Consider the following 23,320-nt stretch of genomic DNA (forward strand, 5'->3'; position numbering starts at 1 on the left):
TGTGTTCGCCTTGCCTTGCCTCAAAAATGGATTCCTGTACGTCTCCGCGGACTTTTCGGACACCTCGAGCAAATTAGGTTTGAAGTTGCAGGGGCTTTCTTTTCATTTTGCATTGACTTTTGATCGACTTCAGAAGTTTTCGTACTTTTGTGTACCAAGCACTTCATCAGTTCGGGTGTCTGTAAGGGTCTTTCTGCAGCTTACTTGCACCGAAAAGAACAGTCTTGCTTCCCCTTTCGCTTAAGCGAACGCAGATTCATATTTCACTTCTTATTTAACAACATGACATCTTAATGCCACTATGCAAGTTCATCTGCCATGCGAGATGACGTCGGCATCGTTTTTCTTGCTTTCACTTAAGCTTTACTCAAGTTGGACAGAATGCGTGGCTTGTGCTATTCTGAGAGCGCTCTCTTTTTCGGACTCTCGGTCCTTCCACGTTCTTCAGTATCGCATGTCTATACGACAAAGCAAGAACACAAAATATATCGGGATCTGCTAATGCAAGTCGCGCTCCTTCAGAAGTTATTTCTAAATTGAGCCATTGCTTTCCTTAGTGCTCAACCAAAAGACATTGTGCAAATTTTCAGGCTTCGTTCGCAAAAGTATCCTGAATTGCATCAGCTCAAGCTTCTTCTCCGGTACCCCGTGTGCTAACAGAGACCCGAATTAATGAACGGCGCTAGCCGTGGTACATTGACGCGAATTAATTGTGGTGTTCGATGCCCTGTCTGAATGAAATAAAGGAAAGCGCATACTTCAAACGGGACGGAAAGAGGGACAGAGACGCAGGACAGGCGCTGTCCTGTGTCTGTCTTTCTTTCCGTACCGTTTGAAGTTTGTACTGTCCTTTGTTTCATTCAGTAATGAACGAACTGGCCCAGCAACGCATTGTGTTAAGCTACATTTCCCTTGTACGAACGTTATGCGTCACAGCGCCTAACGTTGGCAATTAATTAGGCCTCGCTCTGCGATCTGCTAATCTCCTCGTTAGCTCGGATGGTAGGCTGACCGCCTCAAAAAGACATTGGTCCCGCTTTCATCCACGTAACAGGACGAGTTTTTCTCCAACTCCGATGCTTCCTTTTTCAGAAACCCGTATGAGTTTGTAGCTTCGACCTACTCTGTGTTGGAACTTTTTTTTCGTTTGATTGGCATTTTTGATGTTACCAAGCACGAGTTCCGCGATTCCCTCTTTTTTATTCATTTGCTTTAGATGTGTATATGTCATTGTGTAGCAACCAAGTAGTTGATACTGCGTATCGTTTAGAGGCTCTGTATGTCGAAGTTCAGCTCAATCGTCAGGTTGCAATATAAACGGCTGACGGCAATACAGGAATTCACTCTGGCAGTCGGCCCATCCGACCATACGGCTTGTTCTCGCTTCATATTTGCTTCCAATACAGAAGGAAGCTGTAGTGCAAGCCGGATGTATTCATAAATATGAACAGAACAAATATATTTTCAAACGAACGAACACGGTGTTGAAAAATTAATGAAGAATCCAAAGGAACGGATATCCTTCAAGCTCCGCGCAAAGTTGTGTGAATTAATTGCTTTGCGGACAGAACAGAGAAGCGCAAGACGTTTCCCACAAAACAGCTTCCCGCCGAGAAGCGGCTGTTTTCCTAAGTACCCGAACGCTTTGTTTCTGCGCATTTTCTTAGCATAATTACGACCGGCTATGCGCCATCGTCGCCCCATTATGCATGCTTGAGCTTTTATGCCTGACAAGTGCAGCCAGCCTCACCTGCCTGAGCGCGGCTACTGGCGTTGTTCCAAAGTTTACGGTAATAATTTTATTTTGTTCACTGATTTGTTCTTCACAGCAGTGATTCTTCCGAACGACTGGGCATCGTCTCAGGAACCGTGACTAGGTGGCCGGTTGTAGTTTGAGAAGGGCCATTTGCTTCCGGAAGCAGATATGGCAACGATTGTTTCCAGAGAACTGAGCAATAAAGTTGTGCTTTAGGATATGTAGGCACACACCACGTTCTTTCTCGAGGTAGAACCGCTGGTAAGACTTGCCCTATGTACGTGTGCGACGTGACGCGATGCAAAAACGTTCAGAAAGAAGAAAGAAAATGAAATCTTGAATCCGTGATTGGCGGCCACGCGTCGCAGCAGGGCAGTGCTTTGAGCTCTGCACGATGATCACGCAAAAGAAACAAAACAATGCGTCCTCATGAAGGGCTTTTTTCTGAACACTACGAGTCAGCTTACATCTAGGAGAACTGAACATGATATTCCCAGCATTAGCAGTAGTAATTGTAAGGAAATGAATGTGCGCACGGGGGAGGGGAACAAAGAAATTAAGTTTGAGAATGTTCCTTTATATAAGGAATTACCTGGTGAATCCCTGCGTTTTAATCTTTCCCTTTAACTTTTGCTACAGCATATAGCTCTTTTATGCCGACTGTATGAGTAACTAACGTTTTTATGGAAACATCACTCCTCGGGACGCGTCTTTGTAAGGTGTTTCATTAAAAGAATGATTCAAGAACAGTTTCTCAATTTGCGATGGTGGTGAGTTCTTCTTATATCATTATATTGGGTAAACAATCAAATCAAACAATCAATAACAAACAATCACACTTAAAGCTCATCTGCTGTTCATATATCATACATGTATAGATTGTAGCAGACTGCAAATTACTCTTCATTTTCAGATCCATACAGCTAGCCTGCCTGATTCAATTCGCGTGACTGAATTCCGGTGAATACAAAAACTATGGTGTACTTATATTTTGGAGTTAGTTATAGAGTATCACGGGTGATGGGAACTCAGCCGAAGCACTCCATTACAGCGTTTCCATAGCTTACGGACGTTTCCATAGCTACAGCATTTCCAAACTAAGCTTGGGCCCATGCAATCATCAGTAGTCAGATGCCATTAGGAGAGACAGGTAATGGCATTTCTCGTTTCTCCTCATATATGACCTGAATGGACCCCATGCCGAGAACATCGAATCAGCCTTGCACGAGTGGCCCAGAGCGTTTACGTGATTGATGTTATTTGCGAGAAGCGGCAACATATGCTACAGGCCAACCTCCAAACTTCAATGCCAGAGACCGCGGTCGCTGCAGCCTATATGGTGCGCTCTTCGGGCTTCACTCGGCCAACGGAATCCATCGGTGTTGCGGAAAGAATTCGGCAAAAGCACGACGTCAGTCGCTGGCATGCGGAACGGCCGAGGAGGGAAAGAGTTGGGGTGGGGGAGGTCGTGGGTGGGAAGAGCGGCTGCCTTCTACTCCGACGTTCCCGCAACACCAATATTTGCTCGGGGGGCCTAGGCAAATACGATTTCGTGCCGAACATCCCGGGGTTGTTTCCACCAATATGGATTCCCCCCTTACTTTCGTGCCCCGTTCCCTGTCTCCTTTTCCCATCGCTCTATTTTTCTTCTGCTCTGTGCGGTTTTCTCTGTTACTTTAGTTCTTTCCTCTTTTCAACTTGACTTGCAACCTGCAGCCGTCGTCATTTCGTGGTTCCCCACGCACTGAGACAGCGGTTTTGCTCTCTTCGTTGTTGCATGCTTGTCGGTTACTGGCCGACAGATGCGCTCTGCGTGCGTGCGTGCGCGTGTGCGTGTGCGCGAGTGTGTCTGCGTGTCTGCGTGTGTGTGTGTGGGGGGGGGGGGGGGGGTGAAAGCTGCTCTCACCAAGGCAGTGCACCGTAGCATGCACACACGCACGCAAGCACGCACTGCACTTGGTGAGAGCAGCTTTCGACTGCCAGAGTGGTATGCGTGAGCTCGTAGCTTTGAATTCAAGACACTCCGCATGTTTCCACTTTAAACGCGCCAAGTCGGAACAGCTGCCAGCTTGGTCGAGGTCGGCTTGCGCGTGTGGTTGCCAGCCTAAACAATGACTATTCGCCAATTCATTCGCTTGGTGACAGGGTCATACTCGCCAACCGATGATCGCGACTTTAAAGTTGAAAGCAGCAAGCCACATAGGCTTGTACCAGAGATGGCGAGAGAAGCCGGCTTTAATGAAAACCGGCTACATGGTTGAAGAAAACGTACGTGAACGTTGGCCGAGCTTACGTGTATTGAATGATAGAATGACGGATGGGCCGACAAACGCACCGTAACCACACCGGCAGAGTGGGCGCAAGCATGCGTACAGTCAGTTGAGATAATGTGTGAGGCTGATTAAGTGTGTCATTGAGCGCTGATAATTCATCCGAAAATTTGGTGAGGCAATTTGCATCTGTTTGCTCGTCAAATGCTTATTACATTATTCATCAAAGGGAAATGCTGTTCTTCATTGATTGCATGCTGAGATCTAATATAATATATAAAATGCGAGATTATAACGAATTCAAGAAAATAGAAGGTTGGGCAGCTGTACAATAGAACGTTGGGCAGCCTCAGGATAATAATCACAATATCTAAACGAGCAGTCCAATGTCTAGTAATGAAAGAGGAATACAAAGGTTCAATACTAATACAATACAATACTAATACAATAAATACTAATAAGTATTACTACTACTACTACTACTAATAATAATAATAGTAATAATAAGGAATAATAAATACTAATACAATACTTTACTAATACAATACTAATGAAAGAGGAATACAAAGGATCTGACTTAAAACCGCAGTAGTTATTGAAAGCATTTACAGCCACTAAGAAAAGTGGTAGTGTTGCGATGCGCTTACCAAATATTTTCACGTCATTTGCTTTCCCATATAGACATTGTTTCGCAAGGGCAGTTTCGAAAGGAATGGTTAATAGCACTGCGTGCGCAACGGTATCCGTCGTCGCGTTGTGTAGAACGCTCAGCCTTTTGTGTTGTACTGCACAGAAAACGTGCCAAATGTCGATCGCCACAGCTGTGGTCACAGATTTGTCAAGATTTGTAAGACTTACGGGAAAAAAAGCGCCAGTTTGGTGTTGCTTGAGTCGCGCAGGTCTGAGCAGTGAGAGCAAACGGGCTTTCCCGCAAAATAAACACCGCATTGCGATTATTTCGCAACTGCGTAGAAGCGTTCCCGTTTCACCATTAGAAATAGGGAGCTTCGAACTGGAAAGTTCGCGTGTCACAGAAACATAGGTGATTTCATAAAACTTCTTCCTGGGCAAGCTGGTGGGGTTTGCTAAGCATTGGTTTCCGGCGCACGATGGCACGTAAGAAAGGAAGGACACACATACATTCAAAGCCCGTCATATGTGTGCGCGTGCGTGCGTGTGCGTGCGTGTGCGTGCGTGTGCGTGCGCGTTGTATTTCTCATCTAGCGGCTGAAAGTTGATTACCTGCTTCGGAAGAGAAGCAAGTTTTTTTTTTTTTTTTGTGGTCGTTCTTTTAAGTTGCACAATTTCGACATCTCCACAACTCCCATTGTTTTCAGACAAAGAATCCATCGCAAGTTTTTTCGGCAATATACAATGTTCGGTTTTACAGCGAAAGCTGTATATGGCTAGGCGAAACGAAAAAAAATTGCCCGCCAATCCACCCTGTGAAGGTGGTTGGAAAGCGAATCTTTTTACGCCACCCTCACGGTGACCGCGGCGCACTTGATATTTCACACACTACAACGTAACTTTAACCACCGCCTTTATTATTATTTACTTCACAACAATGTTCGCTACTGCTTTATGATCGGTGTGATATACACTACTAGACTACCCCATAGTGGGGTAGTCTAGAAAATGAACCGCAGCAGTTACTAGGCTGGAAGGGTTTCGAATGATGTCAACCCTCTTTCAAGCAGCTGCATAAGCTTTGGAACAGCTGCAATCTAATCTTACGGACCGCGCCGAGCCTGCTTCCGTTGTTTGCCCGCAGCCCTTATCATCCATCATGTTGGCTCATCACTTTGAAGCTTGTTTTTGTGGTTTTTCTTGCGAAAACGAGTGCTTAGTTGTACGCTGAATGCCTGAATTCAAGTTATCTATACTGCTATACCTGCAATTGTTAGCGGTTCGTCGGGATCGTTTTTTGATTACAACGACGGACACGACAGAATCCTTGGCTGGTAGAGGTACAAAGCTTCGCTTTGAAAAAACGTTCATTCCATGTTTCTTTAAACGTCTCCATTGGCTGCGCCGTCAGTTACGTCGTTCTCTACGTCGCACCCAAGCGCGCGCGCCATTGGCAGCGCCGTTAGTGACGTCGTTCTCTACGTCGTACCTGCTCTGCCCGCAACGCCGACTCCTCGGCTCGCTGTTGTCGCATGCGTTCGATATCTCGAGTTAGCTCGGCGTCGTGGTTAGCAGCATCCACCCGCCATTAGACAGTTTTAGTTTCACGTACGTAGAGGCTTTGCGTACGTAGAGCCTCTACGTGTAAGCAGTGCGCATGCGCAGAACGTAGCGGCCGCGCGCTGGTTTCACGGACGTACGTGAGATTCGATTCTTTGCGTGCGTTTCTTGCGCACGTAGACAGCTTCACGTGGGCGTTTCGCGAGATCACGAACAAGCGATAGCGTGCCGAGCGCGCGCAGACGGCTTGCATCGAAATACGGCGACAAGATGACTGGTCATCTTTTTCATTCCAAGACAACGATGACAGCCGGTAATGCTTTTCAACACACTTCCAGGCATTGCGGAGACCATCGCCGGCACGCATCAATGCACATCACCGGCTTGGCTGAAATACTCATATTGGATTGAATTGGCTACCGCAGTGTTCATATTTCCCGATAGATGGAGCTACGTGGTCCCTCTTGGCGCGCGCCGCGTACGTGTAGCTAAAAGCGTTTCAGATTGCGTGCACGTAAGGTACGCAGACTTTTCACGTTTGCGTACGTGAAGTCCCTACGTACGTGTAACTAAAACTGTCTATTGTCGCTTGCGTTCCACTAGAAACACAAACATGTAACCAATAATTGAGAGACGCTTCAATACATTGTCGGGATTAACCCACTGCTAAACACCGGGGCCGCACGTTTCAGCTTCGCTGGTTAACCATCTGTAGAGAGAGAGAGAGAGAGAGAGAAAAACTTTTTTTTCATGTTGGGTGGTGTGGTGAAGAGGCCCTCAGTCCAGAGCCTCGTAACCATCTGTAGGGAGGGCTTGGGCGGTGTTTTTTTAATACTTTTCCTCCTTGCCTATCAATGCCCGCATTCGTTAGAGTTCCCCCCCTCCTTCCCCCTTTAGTCCACCTCATCTACGACGAGTTCAATTTTTGTTTTTTGCTTGAGTATTACGATTTTCTGACGATGTGTGCGTATTTAGTAAGTTCTGTCAGAAATAAGCGGCAGTGAAAAAGCAACAACATTAATGGCAGTGAAATAAAGATGAACTAACGTACTTGAGACTGCATTCACGCACGCACGCACGCACATAAAACTTAGTTCGTAAGTGCTGTATTGCCATTGGCCGACCACGCGCGCTAATATATATGCCCGGCACCACGATTGACGGACATCGAGTCCTAAAGAACAGTTTAGCGTAAGAAAGTATTTCTGAATACGGACCGTGACGATTGACGTAGTTCCTTGACAGGTAAAAAAAAAAAAAAAAACGGGTTACTACGCCGACCAAGGTATAGATTTGATGAAAAAGAACGTCTGGACTCCTACACGGGGGCCTTTTTCACAGGTAAAAACACAGGAAACACAGTAAACACATGAAACCACTTACACCTACACCTACCATCGCCATGACCACATCATCGAAAGCCTTGGACATACCCAATAAGTACATAGAGTCAGCGGACGATGGGTCATGACGCTGGTCGATGTATCTTTGCGCTTGTGGTTCACGGTGTGGTGATGAATACTTGCATGATGACGTGAGGCCGATGAGGCCGTTGCCAGCTCTTTACCCTCTCGACTTGTGTGAAGAATAAAATCAGTGTTCGGACGACCATGTTTGTCTGCGTCCGCAACATTCTGCTCACGGCATCGTATGTACTGGTTGTCTCAATTATCATGCACCAAGATTTAAAAAATATGCAAATTCTACGTAGCTCAACAGAACCAATGTAATGTTTGCTGTCGCTTGGAGGTACTTAGATTATTTTTTGCATTACGTTTAATTACATAGTCCTAATTAATTACTCAACTTTTCAAATATTATAATTAGATGATAAGTGTCAATGAGAAAATTGTAGAGCAACCTGAAACTCCCGATACAGTTTTTTGTTGCTGAAAATGTGGCACATAAAAGTGTTTTTCCGAGCGTGAAAGAAACCCGCGAATAGACGCAAAGGGCCTCGAGCGGCCAGTCGCGCGGTAATTCCGCGTGCATTCACGGGCTTCTTTCACGCTCAGAAAGAAGAAAAAAAAGTGAGGGGCCCAATTTCATGAGTTTTTATTAGTCATATCATAAGAAACCAACAAATAATGACACCGAGGATAGCAAAGGGTAAATTATCTGCAGTTCTTAATTGAATTAAATGCGAAGAGGTGGGCTCGTGTCGCACGTGCGGCCAGTTTTTTCATCCACTTTCATTTCCATTTATTTATCATTTCTTACATTTCATTACGAACTACAGATAATGTCCTCTATGCTGTCCTTGGTGTCATTCTTTGTTGGTCAGCTTCTCATGATATATATCAGTGAAGCATAGAATCACAGGAACCGGCACAGAAATAGTTTAAAGAATAGAAGCACGTAGGAAAAACTAACAGGACTCTACTGCCGTTTGAGCCGGGGTCCGGCTTATATAGTATATGAATCCGACTTTGGTCTCTTTCCGATTTCACTTTTCTGGTTTTGTGGAATACAGGAACATAAAAACGTGATAAAACCGAGCAGTGGTGACAAAGAGTCGGAATACAAAGAGTGGGCGCCATCTGGAGCTTGGGGATTATCGGAAGGGGCAATTATTTTGTGAGCTCTTATAGGACCCGGCAGTAATCCCCCCCCCCCCCCCCCCCCCCCCAAATCTCAACGCGAAGCTTCCGGGTTCTACACTTTTCTATATCAGGCGCAATGCTTATCGTACCTCTTGCCGCTTTCGTTCTGTCTAACTAAATCCCTGAGAGTCTTCTTTTTGCCTTTTTTTTTGGCTTTTGATAGAGCTTTGACTAATATCTGTTTTCTGTGTATCACACAATACCTCACACATATCGTTTTTTGCGACGCCAGTGACAGATCACTTGCTGCCACCTCCTTCCGTAACTCAAACCATGCCAACCGGCTCTTTCGCGCAAAGGGACCATCGCATTGACGGTCTTAGAACAAAGTACGTGGCGCCGCCAACGCCTGTGGGAAGAACTAAATCAGAAGGGAAGAAAGAGTCTGTGCGTTAACACAAAAGGCAGAGCCTCGCTATTGATAACCTAGCTGGTCGCTTCAGGTCAAAAGCATAACTGAGCAAATATTCGCAAACAGGATGAGGCATTTGTCTGCTGTAGCAAAAGTCCAGAAATGACTCAGCACATCGCAATGTAATGCCAAGATATTCACCCAGCAAGATGCATAGGAAACCTTCCAGAAGTGCCAGGATTGTAAGCGGATGGAAGCATTAACTGGTGAGCAATCGCGATAAGAAAAATACGTTTAGAATATCCGCGGAAAAAACAGGCATTTCTAGGCAAGTACGCATATACAATATAAAGGTAATGAAGAAAGTAAATATAAGGATGAGAACCAAAATGCTAGTGTGCGATGGATGTATCATAAAGTTTCATACATAAAGCAGGCTATGTGACTATTTGTCGCTGCCCGGTTCCGGATTGCCAAGAAAAGTCATCATCATCATCACGCTGCGTTTAGTGCAGCATTGTCCGCTTCGTGCTTGTTATGTGCGCTCGTTTCTAACATCATAACTACATGTCGTTTTTGGCAGAAAAACGCGATAGACGTTGAGCCACCGTGAGTAAGCGGCCACGTCTTTTTTTTTTTTTGATAGCCTGATAAGCTGATCACCGTTTCCTATTCTTTTTTTTTCTTTTTTAGAAAGAGTGCAGTACCAAACGGTGGAACAGTAGCCGCTCGTAGTCTATTTGTTAGTCGTAGACCCGATTGCGCAAGCTCGAGGTATCGATTTCTCTCTTGAAGATTCCTATCACTGGCAAATGGTTGATGGACTTTACGATGTTTGTTTACATCATCCAAATTCGAACGTGTCAACCACCATACAGTCCTTGGAGTGGAGCCTGACACAATTGTCCAAGTCTTTGAGTGTAGCGTCACAGTTTCATGGCACTTCAGTGAACAGTATTTCATATAAAGTATAAGGGCAAAGCCATTCCGGTGCATTTCTATAATATTCATTACATATTGATTCAGTGATTCATCGCTTAAAGGACCCTTCACCAGATTCGGACATTCCAAACAATCAATCGCAGGGCATATACGTATATGACGCTGTGACGAACACGTTTACGAAATATTACAACGGCACTTAATTTCTATAGATGAAGCTGGGTGTGTTGTATGGCCGTTGGGTGCGAGGATGCGGCATGTGGCAATGTACTGTCCTGAATCAAGGGTAACGGGCAACTGCGAGCACATGGCTGGAATGCGACAAACTGCATCACCGGGCCACCTGCTTCCTCAGCACTTGAATTCGTTTGGTGACGAAACCCTCGCTATAGCCGTCTCCGTCCTGTATTGCTTGCCGGCGTGAACGAAGCTGCGCATCCTGCTATCGCCTTCCGAGTTTTGCGCGAGCCGCCGCCACTCGCCTGTTGTATTAACCCTCCTACACGGCGTCAGGTGATAACGGCACGCCAGCTGTGACGTAAGGCGCCTTACTTCTGAGTTTGGTCGCTTACTTTTATTGTTTGGAGCCACTGATCTTGGAAAATGAGTTTGCTCGAGCTGTTTTTCGGTCATGCACGACCGTGCTGGTTTAACCTCGCGCACAATGTCAGTCAGGGTGCTCGCCGCTCGAGCGGAGACTGGAGCTCGTTGTGCGGCCGCACAGTTCTGACAAACGCAGGAGGTACAGGCACCCTGTGGAGGCACAACAAAACCTGGCGGTTCCTCCTGTAACAGAGACCGCAGTGCCTCATTGCTTAAGTGTTTTCAGTCTGAATGGGAATGCGTCTACGAATTCTAACTCCAAGCGATAGCAGACGAAACAGTGCAAGACTTACCGTGTACATGGCGCCAGCTATCGCGTCACTGCTTGGCACTGTGGGCGAAACTAGAGCACTGCACGGGCTTGGGCTTACCCGAAAGCCCGGGCCCGGCCCGGCCAGGGTAGAGCAGTTTTTTCATGGTCTCGGGCCGGGCTCGGGCATGGCGTGTGCTTTTTGACCCGGGCCCGGGCCGGGCTCGGGCTTTCTGGTAGTGCCAACGCCTCCTAGGAGGCGTTGGTGGTGCGCATGTAACGTGCAGCGCGTTATTCTCGGGCGTCTCAACTCTGAAAAACATGTAGTTTTCGGTCTCGGGCCGGGTTCGGACCAGTTTCGAGCCGGGCTCGGGCCGTGCTCGGGCCTAAGGTAAAGGGGTGGTGGGCCGGGCCGGGCGGGTAACGTAGATTATTTCCGGGCCCGGGCCGGGCCCGGGTCTCGCCATAAAAGTTTTGATCGGGCTCGGGCGGGCAGTCCAACGTAAAAACGGGCCCGCGCCGGGCCCGGGCTGAAAAAATCGGCCCGTGCAGTGCTCTAGGCGAAACTGCATTTTTTCTTTCTTTCAGTTGTGGTTTTTGGCGCTGAAACGTAGTCATATTGATAACGGCAACACCACGTGGCTCAGATACGAAGCAAGCCGCATGCCACAGTCTTGGTTGTGCATTCATATTTAGTGCCACTGAAATACGGCAGTTACCAGCTCAGGGTTATCCACATTAATCTGGCTCTGGGCTCTTGGACGATCACGAATGTCACGAGCCTTATGCCAGATTCTTGCAATGCGCTACGGTTTTACGGCAGCGTATTACTGCCACAAACCTTGTTAATATGTAAAGAGGAAGAACAGAAAGAACTACTGCTGCACGTGCAGTCTCTTGCGCATCGTCTGTCTCACTCGACGGCCAGTAATCACGATGGAAGCGTCATCGCTGTCACTGCTCTACATGTCGGGGAACACTGCCAATTCTAATGCGAATCATTATTGTTCTCGATCCTCGAGTGTTATCGTACGGTGAGGCGAGTCTACTTAAACCGACGAAGTAGTGCGAGCCATCGCAACTCCGTTGTGCTTAATGAAACAATAAAAATCGACATAAGACCTATACATACATTCATCGTGAGATTGATTCTGTCTTTCTTACTATTCTTAGAAATTTAAAGACTACGTTTCTTGTCGCAACTATAGAGCCCGACAGTGAATAACAAAGCTATACAGCCAGCTTTGTCAGGTAGCACCTTTGATAGGTGACGCTAATGTCCAAAAAAATAAAAGACGTTTTATAGGGTTGAGCTGCTGATTAAGTCTCACCACCAGATATCCTTCAACCTATGTGTTTAAATTTGAGCGTGCGAGGATATCGGTGTGTCGGGTCATTTGTCTCGTAACTGAGATACCATGACCAAGGATCGAACCAATGACCTGGCCTTCAGCAACAAAACGTTGCTTGCCTAAAAATTCCAACGTTGCGACGAAATAACATATATAGTTCTTATATCCCGTACCACGCAAGATTGGTTCAGCGAAAGCGCTCTTCGCTCAACTCCGCCTAATATACGGCTTGTTCTATTTTTTTTTCATTTTCATTTGAGCCTACATTTCGGCATATTTCGGGCTTAACAGCAAGCGCAAGTGGTGCGCGTGGCACAACGCAGCGTAGGCGACAGCAGCGCGCGGAAAGAACCCGTTCCTCGCCGCTTACGGGTCATTAGATTCGCCAGACCCGAGGCGCTTCTTTAATCGTTCGCTTACGCGATGTTCGTGTTCGTGCAGCGGCGCCGCGCCTTACAGAAGCGTATGGGTGTGCGCTGCCTGCTCGCATTACGCCGCTTCCAGTTCGCGAGTGGCAGTGGACGAGGGGAGACCGAACGAGCGTCGGCGGGGCTCGTCTTTAGACGCCCCGGAAGCGCTGCTCCGTGTCGCCTCCGCGCCCGGCCAAACAAATTAAACTCGCCTGATCTGGGCAATATAGGGAAAATGGGGAGCGCTGTGTAGGGAGAGAGGGACGTGGTGCATAAAGGCGAGGAGGCCTCCCGAGAGGCTGCCAGCTGCACAGCGTCCAACTTCTAATGGAACGGTGCCGAGACGCGAGAGTGGCAGAAATAAAAAGAGGGGCACTTGGCGCTATCCGGTCATTTGGTTGGCAGCGGCCACTCGTCGCTTTCTGGTCAGAACCAAGCGCGCGCGAGACCGAGTGGGCCGTTTAAGTTGATGACGAGGCCGGTGGCGTCTTCTCGCAGTTTTGCACCGGAGATTGCGGGTCGTCGCTGGAGCGTGCTTTCACTGTCTGTGTTGCAAACGTTGGAGCCTCTCCCTGGATGCCTCCATTTTATGAGCGAATGTTTTGCCTACTGGGTGTCTGTGATGGCTTAGTGCGCCCTCGTTTGCGTGCTAAACACAGCGCATCTAAAGGCGACGCGGCTTTTCTTCCCCCTCAAGATCAGTGCGAGTGGATGCCACATTGAAAGAACTCTTGCAGCAGCATTTGCACGGGTAATGGAACCTCATCTGTCCCGTCTTTGCCAAGCGTTTCGAGAAAGCGAATTTCTAATTTGGCTATGAAGGGGGTCATCATGTTCCCGACCCAAGCACCTTTTTTTCTTTCTCCGAAGCAATTGCTTTTCACCACTGACTCACTTGTATCCGTTGCTTTTAGAGTGCTGGAGATGAAATGCACTTGAAGTTCGAGAGCTCCAGTAGGAAGGGACCAAACATCGTTTTTTTCTGTAGTCATGGCATGCAGTGCTTGAGAGGTGCGATTATTTCAGAGCTGTGAAATGCATTGGCAGGAGAAGCGTAAGAATGTAATATTTCTGATCTTCATATGATTTCTGTTCTGCAGTTAAAGATTTCAAACAGGTGTTTAATTCGCCACTTCAAGTTCTATCATTATGGGGACATGGAAGAGTGTCGCCAAATTAGACTAGATTCATAGAACAATTGCTTTTGAAGCTCGAGATTTATTTCCCTTCACTTTGACTTCACTATGGAGAAAATGAAGGTTGAGTTTCACTTTATTGAATTTTGTTCTGAAACCTCAGTGCCGGTGGGCCGATGTCATTGAATGAACTTAAAAAAAAAAAACGTTTCATCCATCTCTATGTATTAAAAAGAAATTCAAGTTTGGCACTGTTTTGAGTCGAAAATTCCTCAACACTGCGTGTGTTAGCTTGTTTCTTAAGACTTCAATATAGTCCTTCCTTAGCATGCTATTATTTTAAATAAAGTGAACACTGATGAATTCCATGGCATCACAGCGAATGACGTCATAGGCATGACGTAGCAACCTCTCACAGAAAGAGTGGCCGCTGTGTTATAGCAGAAGTGCAGTTTACTAGTAAAGCTTAATTTAAAAAAGAAACGCCTTTAAATGGCGTACCTGTGCACTCGGTATCTCCCACATATGTTCAATATGCTCAAGCTTTTGACACCTCGCACTAAATATTGTCGCATCAGTACAGTCAAAGCCAGACGAAAGTGAGAGGCAAGATTGGCGTTAACTTTAGGAAATCTGATTCACATAACTTCAGCAACGTCGCTCTGCATTTTGAGACACACTCAAGCTTTGTTCGCATTTCACTAGTATTCAATAAGCATGCACTGGTAACATTTACAATACTATTACTAACGTTTTCAGTTAATCACAACCACCTAGCTGCGTTTTGGCTTTAAAAGTTTTCCTTAGGTTGTATTAAAAAAAATGTTTGTTCGCTGGTTTTCCTATTCCGCGCCGAATTTTGTTACATCCGAGTTAATTTAGCATCTGCAGCACGAATTATTTATACCTTACGTGTGAATATGTTGTAATTATGATTTGATAATACATGTGACTGAATCACAAGTTTTTATTGCTGTTGGCCCCCAAAACACCCCTCACAACTCATACTTGAGTTCTGGGGTCCCAACTAGACATATTCTGTATATAGCTGTCATAAAAGAATACATTTTTTTCGTCTCCTCCTTCTTCGTCTTATTCTTCGTCTTCTTATCTTGAAGCTGCGTCCTTCACTTCTTCGCCTGTTCATCTTCGTCCTCCTATTAACTTCATCCCCCCCCTCCTCCTACTTCATTTATTTGCTTCAACTTCTTTGATATGCGTCTCTTAACCGATTCGGCCAACGTTCTCAGTTTTCTGTCCGCTTATCCGTCCGTGTGCACGTGGTCCGCAGAAAAAATGAACAGTGCCGAAAAGCATCTGCCGTTTTGTTCAGTGTGGCATGGTCACGTCTAATGAATGGCTCATCCAAAGGCGGGACGTGCAGTTCAATGCGGCTGCTGTTCGTTTCAAGCGGCTAAATGGGACATTATTCGCCCAACCAAAGTGAGAGAAAAGCGCCTTGCTTGTTTCGCTCTGGAGATGAGACTCCCATTCGAAATATGCAACCGTCTGATTGGTCGTCAAAGTCCGCGGGAAAGGCGAAATTTTGCATAATGGCCCTAATGGTGGTGTTGGAATTACCATAACGACAACCACCAGTAGTCCCAAGGAGTGATCGCGCGGCCCTGATTTCCACCACAAGCGGCATATGGGGGCAAGAAGAAGTTGCGTGAGTACCCTGAGAAGAGAAACTCGCCTTCTCTTCTTTCTTGTGGTATTGCTTTTTTTTTTCTTCTTTCTTTTTTGGCTTCGATAGATCAGTGTTGGCGAACACGTTTTCCCGCCGACTGCCTTAAGAAAGGAAATGAACAATGGATCCCGCGTTTATATAACCAAACCGCGTTTTCAATCTGCTGCGTGCTTTGTACATTGATTTTGTCAGGTTGAGTAGTATGTGAGCTGAACGGTTGAATTAGCCGTTTTACGCTGCGCCAACAATGGGATGAGAATTAGGAGGTTAATAAGCTCCTCACGAGGCCCTATCAATTGTAAAATATTGTTCGGTGGTTGTTGCGCTTGTTGTACGTGTTGCTGAGCACGAAGTCGCAGGTTCGAATCCCGGCCTCGGCAGCCGCATTTAGATGGAAGCAGCATGCAGAACCGTTCATGTATGCAAATCTAGGCGCGAGTCAAAGAACACCAGGCGGTCAAAGTAAGTCCGGAGTTCATTACGCGGCGTTTTTCATAGCACCAGTGCTACTTTGGGAGATTAAACCCGATGAGTGAATCAGAGTTTGGTTATACGCAGGAAGTTGTAAAGCGCTGCCTATAGGGACCGCTTAGCGCAAGACTGTTTCAATTTGGTTGGTTATTATTGGAGATAGGAGAAATTAAAATGTAGCGTTTCCATGTTGCCAGAAGGCGAGCTTCACTGCCAACATAGGCACAATCACCTTTTTACCTCTACTAGCGTGCGCAAGCGCCATTCTCACGTACCGGTGCCTAAGGATGCGTCAGGATTAGATAACGGGTCCTAACTCATGTATTCCTTCTTTCGTTTCTTTTTTTTTTCTCCGCGGCGCACATCCAGTGGAAGTTTTGCGCGTACTGGATTGAATGATGCAGATTAAGCAAGCGTACATCTGCGCGGCGTATTATGCCGAAGCCACGTGCCATAATTTGCGACGTTGCAGCCGGGGCGTCTTACGTAGTGGCACTTATGCGTGTTACGTTGATTGTGTAGCAGGAAAGGGGGCCTCCCTCGAGAGGAACGGCGCACGGGCATTCGTTTAACGTTTCCGCCATTTTTGCGCAGTGTAGTGGTTTGATACTTCGCAAACGCGATCGTCGGCTCGTGATATACGCACCGCGCTTGTCTGTTTGCAAGATTTCAAACCTCATTAGGGGCCCTTTCATCGAATTTTCCGGCTGCCGGCATCAAGACATGGGAAACAAATGATAATGGTTACAGCAGGTCACCCTAACAAATAACGCCTGTTAAATAATTTCGCATTAATGCAGGGTCATTTCTTATCTAGCTGTTCGGACAAAGAACAGCATAGGTAAAATTATACATGTATACTTGTAGTTCTAATGATAAATAAATGATAAACGGTATGATAAATATAACGTGACAAATCTAAAGGATAAATAAATGGATATGAAAGTAGACAAAAATCAACTGGCAGCAGGTGGGATACGAGCCCAATCCTCGCAATACGCGTACAATGTTCTTACCAAATGAGCTACCGCACCATCGTTTTTTCGTACACTTTCTTGGGTATCTACGCTTGTGTGCTATAACTAACCCTCGGAGTGTTAAGCCAGCGCCGCCAGTCACGGCCATGGCAGTGGATGTAGAACATCCTATATACCGCAGGCGTCACGTAGCACGTGAACTTTTTGTGCGTAAAGGCAACTGGTCAATAAACCCACGCTTGCTACCTAAAGGCATCAGCGCTGCTAGATTCGAGACCCTCGCAAGTTTATTTAATTCATGACTAATAATTATTATTAATTAAAAATAATTAGTAATTTCCCCTATGTTGTCCATTGTGTCATTGTTTGCTGGCTTCTTATGATTATATATATATGGAGAGAGAGAGAAATGAGAAGCACAACTTCGCGTTTATCTGAGGTTTATTTACCCAACAGTTGCGGTCGGTGGACCGAACGAAACCGCGTAGCATCCCTTGAAAAAGGTCGGTCTGCCGACCGAAACTGTTGGGTAAATAAACCTACGATAACCGCGAAGTTGTGCTTCTCATTTTTCTAAATAAGCTTGGGCGATTGATAAATCCAGTTTATATATATATATATATATATATATATATATATATATATATATAAGCTCCTGATATATTGTTATGATCTATATCATTGCCTTCTCATAGCAGAAATAAAAATCTGGCCCCTCGGTTGCCCTTCTGGCTGAAACGGCGAAATTAAGTGTTTGCTTGTGCTTTTCTACGTGCGCCTGCACTTGTTTCAATTTATTAAACATCGTATCCGCGAGGTACTTCATGCGCGCGCGCGCGCACACGCACACGCACACACACGCACACACACACACACACACACACACACACACACACACACACACACACACACACACACAGCGCCACTTATCGTTCAGAGGTATTGCAGTGGGTGTTTCGAGCACAGTATCTTTACGCAACCGTTTCTGAAGTGCATGACCGGGTGGCTACAGGCAACCAAAAGGGCTGATGATAGGCTGCCCTAAATATAATGGCCTACACCGTTCGAGCTGGCTTTGTGAATCACACGCACCTTGTGAATCGCACTGCAATATCGCTAACATTTAGGCGACGATGCTGTTTATTGAGTTGAAAGAGCTTTGTGCAAAAGTAAAATCTCGTAGCACGCCGCATATATGTAAAGAAAGAGGGGGGATTTCGCAAGTCGCCGCGCTGCAGTTCATCGTGACCGCCTCAGTTTGTCGAATGCTGGAGGCAATACAAGATTTTACTGCAGGGCGCAAGTATGTCCCTCTAGAGGGAGGAATAAAAAAAGAAAAATAGCAAAAAAAAAATCTGATTGTTTGGAACTTCCAACACCTACACATAGTTGTCTCACCACGTAGCATCATATTTTGTGATCGCAGTCTGACGACATTTAAATCTGTCTTTTCCAAAGCCTTAAGTATGTCTAGGAGGACAACTATTCAGGAGGAAAACAAGAAATAGGCGATATAAATGACCACTCTCCAATCTAAGACTTCTGCGCACAATACTATCGCAAAAAAATAATAATTTCACCATGCGTTGGAGTCTATCGAGCAGAAATGGTTGCAATACTTGGAGTAATAGTAGCGGTAGCTACAGCGCAAAATATAGAGCTCTGTAGTTTGCACTTCGCCAGCGTGTTCCTGTTTACTGTTCCTTTACAAACTTTTCTTAAATGTTCCAGAAGACTGTAGAAAGCATCACAGTCATGGTACGTTAGGAAACCCGAGAGTGAGCGAATGATCTATGGAAAAAAATTGCTGGCTCGAAAAAAAGACCAGTTAGGCGCGAAAGGCGGCAGCAAATGGACGTAAGGGAGCGGAAAAGTGGAACAGCGAGAGTGGCGGCAGTTTTCGGCAGTCGTTAGAGTTGAGGCATCAGGGCAGCGTGCAAGCGGGACAAGGCGCGCGGGGTTCCTTAATGACCTGGGCGGAATTGCGACTCGGACCCCTTCACACTTTCTTGTTCCTGAGCTCTCAATGGCCGAGGAGAAAAAGCGGTACTTCTCCGTACAGCACGACCCGCGCGCCTTACGGCTGGCACAACACACGTTGTCTGAGCCCATTGCTCAACGTTGCCCGTGACATACGCAGCTGAAATGGCCGCGCGCGCTTGTACACGATCCAGCTCTCCACGGCCACGTTATAGCTTGCCGGCGGAACGGGACCAATGTGGCGGTTACGGCAACTAAAGAGAAAGCGGCGTTTTCGTTTATGGCGTTGCTTACCACGCTGTCGCGGAGTGGAAATGTGGTCGCTTCGCTGTTGGTTGCTCTCTGGATCTTCATTCTATTTGCGACTTCTCTTAAGCGCTACAAAGCACAACGGTCGTTGTCGGAGCCAGAACAGAGCTAAGATTCCTGAAAACGACGCAACAGTCAGCAGGCGAAAAAAAGTGCCTCTGCTACAAGAGCCTCTTGGTGGCGGTTCCAGTGGAAAGCCGTGCTGAACCATGACTCACCATCGGGAGTTGTTTAGTTTTCCGACTCTCCTGGCGCTTTTACACGATTTTCTACGCTACACAACTGCGGATGTTCATTTTATTTCTTGCTCCTCTACTTAATGAGAACGTCCCTGTTCAAGAAAACCGTTGTAAGCGAGTTCGCAATCGATTGCATGATTACAAATATACATACGCCAAAAGGCATAGCGGGGGCCGCCTTATGAAGGCCAATAAATAAATGGAATAAAATACTCATTTCCTAGGAATGGTGCGAAACATTTGCTTTGATAATAAGCTGGAGTGTCGGCATATTTCCCTTTCCTCAACATGATTCATATTGTCTTCGTCAGCGTGCAACATAAATGGGCGTTCTCATACGACCGTCGCCGTCTCATTAATACATGCACGAGACGACGATCCAGGGCCGTGTGTGCCTGCTCGCGGAAAATTATAGTGAACCCTAAGACGGGGCTCTTTCTTATTATCCGACATGCATGCCAGGCCTTACCCTCTTAATCGAATCCCGGCATCTGGTACTCTTCATAGACTGCTCCCAAAGCGCAGATATTATTATGCTATGGGTCCGTCTTCGTTTCTTGCGATGCGAGGCGTACAAACACTCGGAACAACCTGACAGTGCGGCGGGCAACGCGCTTGTGCATGGAAAAGTCCGAGTCCGGCTGAGATGGTGCAGTGGTGTATATTTAATGACCGCCTACCTGCGAACCTCCCTCGATCCTTGCTGCAAAATTCTTCTTAGATTTTTTTTTATTCTTCCTCGCTTTGGGGAGCTCAGCTTTTTCCTTCTTCCTGTTTTCCCGTGGCTGTTTCTCGAGCGCCTTCTCGGCACAGGGTCTCTTTCTTCCCCTGTAAAGCGAGCTCCAGACACGGCACTTGTGCATTGCGCTGAAGTATTAAAGGCGAAAGTATCCGCGTTCTCATTATTTGATTAGAGTGATCGAGTGCGTCTTTGTATCACGCCACTTCCTCCGCAAACTGAAATGAACCGAACCCCCTTGCATACACACAGAGTAAGTAATGGGAACGAGCACCGATGTTTTCTCATAAACCAGAGTCTCGGTGGCTGTATAATCTTGTTGCGAGCGCTCAAGGTTGTCAGTATGTCACGGCGTAATTGCCGGAGCCGGTCAGTTACCTAATAACGATAGACTAGGCTGTGGTATAGAGGATGAAGGATTTAGATTCGTGTAGATCACAGTGAACGAAGTGAAACTGCATTTGTTTGCAAGCTCGTGCCATATTCAACTAATTTTCTCTCTTTACCACCTCCTGCGTGCAAAAACCGACTTAGGCGCATTCGTGTGGTTCCTTGTCGTTTTCCATTTTTAAAACATTTTCTTGTTTGGTTTGTGATAAAAATCTGAAGAAAAAAAAAGAGAAGAATATGGCACCTACGTTACAGTTGCTTTCGAGGCTCAGAAATTAGGATGTTCATAAAGTACTGTAATAGCTTCATAGCTGCTTAGAGCTAATCTTCGTGTAGAATTGTACGTAAGCACTCAGAGTCGTTATTCGTTAACTAAGTTCTGTGAAGCGTTCACGCACAGTCACAGGACGCAATTGCAACACTTAAGCGCTCGCAGACTCTGAACGACGCCGAATGGCCTGATCTTGGAGGCGTTGGAACGAACGTAGCTCAAAGTGGCCGCCATCTGCACAACGGCTGCCGCGCGCTAACTGCGCTAGTGTTCGCAGTGTCGCGTGCATCGCTAAAAGCCGCTTCTTTTCTTCAGCCAGTTAAGGCTTCGTCTCTTCCTTTCCATACAAGACGGAGCCAAATGAAGACGCACAACGGTCCACTCTATTTTCGCGGCACGACCATTTGGACGGGCCGTAATGGCGTACGGCGGTTGCTGTTAGCGGAGGAGCCCCTTCATCTGCCATCTTACTCGGGCGTTACTTTTCGGCACGGCTCGTCAGTGTTTATGGCGATAGTAAGTCACACCCTCGCTTTTCGTGCGTTGCATGGCTCGCTTCGGGCGCGCTAATGCAAGCATGTGTTTTGGAGGGTATGCACCATGTCTGCCGAAGAGCCGCCATCGTAATCGGATCAGCCGCGACACCATGGCTGATTCGCTTTCTGCAGGGGCCCCAGGGGCGCACCACTCCCTTTTTTTACCCCAAGCGAGATTGTACGCTTGGTGCTGTTTTCACAGAGCCTCATTTCCGTACGTTTACTTTCTAGGTTGTTTCTTGCACTGTAAGTCTCAATTTTGCGACTCCCTTCTTTCTTACACTTACTTATGCGCCGCCTTCGACGCCTGTAACCGGACTGGCGCGCTGGTGCCATTAAGTCGTGCCTCCGCACCAGCTTATAGTCAAACTATCAACAGATACGTTGCATCGTTTTTCAACGAACAGGAAGATCTGTTGTTGGCGCTGCTACCAGCAACTCTCCATACGAAGTACGTTCTCACCCATTTCCTCGATGACAGCTGTTGCAAAGGGCACTTTGGATGTGCGTCGAGTAAAGAAAGTATGAGGATACGACAACTATGTGTCTTACGCATAGTAGGCAGTAGCCGCAACAGATCGATCTAATTTACAATCTCCAAGGCGCATCTGAGTTATTTACTTCGAAGGGTTTGTTTTATCAAGGTTGTCAACTTAGCAGCAGAGCATTCGTAATGTTTCGATAACGAGCATACAGAAAAAGGCATCATTTACTGACCGTGACAGCAGCGGAGGTATCCCATCAACCACTGCGACTTGTCTCTGGAAAGCTGCGTGAGGGCAGTGGTCATACGCAAAGCATTCATTTCATTGCGGTTAGTACGGTTAGTACGGATAGCATGATAGCTGCAAATATATGCTGTCTTTCTTAACTTTGATAACTCACTGAGTTCAGCACTTTTAGTCATCGAAAAGCAAGAACAGCCAAAGTGCAAGAATTCAGTGAATTACCGTAGAAACTTATCAGACCGGTCATTCCAACTGTTTCCGAAAGTCTCAGCGTAGTCACAACTGCGACATCTGCGCCGGTGAGCATACCCATATTCGTATGATGGGCAGCGGCGCAAGCCCCGCTCCAACTTTACGTGTTAGCGCGTGCTTGTTTCTTCTTTGGTTGCTTGTATTTTCCCTCTATTCTTTCCACCTCCTTCCACTAAAACCAACAACATATGTTGAGCTCGTTCCGACGACTGGCGCCACAACGTTGTTGCGCATTATGTAGTTCTGTGTGGTCATGTCGTTCGTTTTGAAAGATATCACACCATTCGTGTTGCTGTCACATATCATACGTAAGAAGGTTACATTGCTTTCTTAATGTGGCATTATTTCTTGCGGGTCCCGGCTCCACGCGTGTATGTCGTTTATGTCCTAGCAGCTACCGCTCCAGACAATATCACTTTCGATAAACAAGCACGACAGTGAAAATTCGGACTTTTCACTACAGTGATTAGCGTGTCCATGTGGCGACATTGGCGAACGCAGCTATACAATATGTTTTTATCTGTGCTAAAATGAAGAGTAATACTGAAGGACTGACGTGAGCTGCCTGATAATCATGTTCGTATGAACGTTCTTTTGCTCAGCACATTCCTGCTCTTATGCTCGGGAATTATCATACGTACACAGCTCTTCGTGTAAATGCCGCGACACTGTCTTACAGTTGGCCTATAGGTGAGCTGGGCAGGGTAAACTGGGTTACGACTGGAGTAGTTGGAAGCGCCATGTATTCGGCAACTCCATTTCACTTTCAAATTTGTCTAATCTAATAATGAATATATATAATATCGGAAAAATGTAAGAAAGACACTTTAGCGTGCACAGACACTATCAATAACTTGCAAGAGAGAGGAAAAGG

The 23,320-nt window shown here is 46.4% G+C and overlaps 1 protein-coding gene across 1 annotated transcript in view; it reads left to right on the forward strand.

Moving 5' to 3' along the window:
• Positions 1-23,320, forward strand: part of LOC119442971 (inactive tyrosine-protein kinase 7-like) — a 175,871-nt gene that overhangs the window by 136,547 nt on the left and 16,004 nt on the right. The gene's annotated exons all lie outside the window — the stretch shown is intronic.

Source organism: Dermacentor silvarum, chromosome 2 (assembly GCF_013339745.2).
Source record: "Dermacentor silvarum isolate Dsil-2018 chromosome 2, BIME_Dsil_1.4, whole genome shotgun sequence".
NCBI lineage: Eukaryota > Metazoa > Arthropoda > Arachnida > Ixodida > Ixodidae > Dermacentor > Dermacentor silvarum.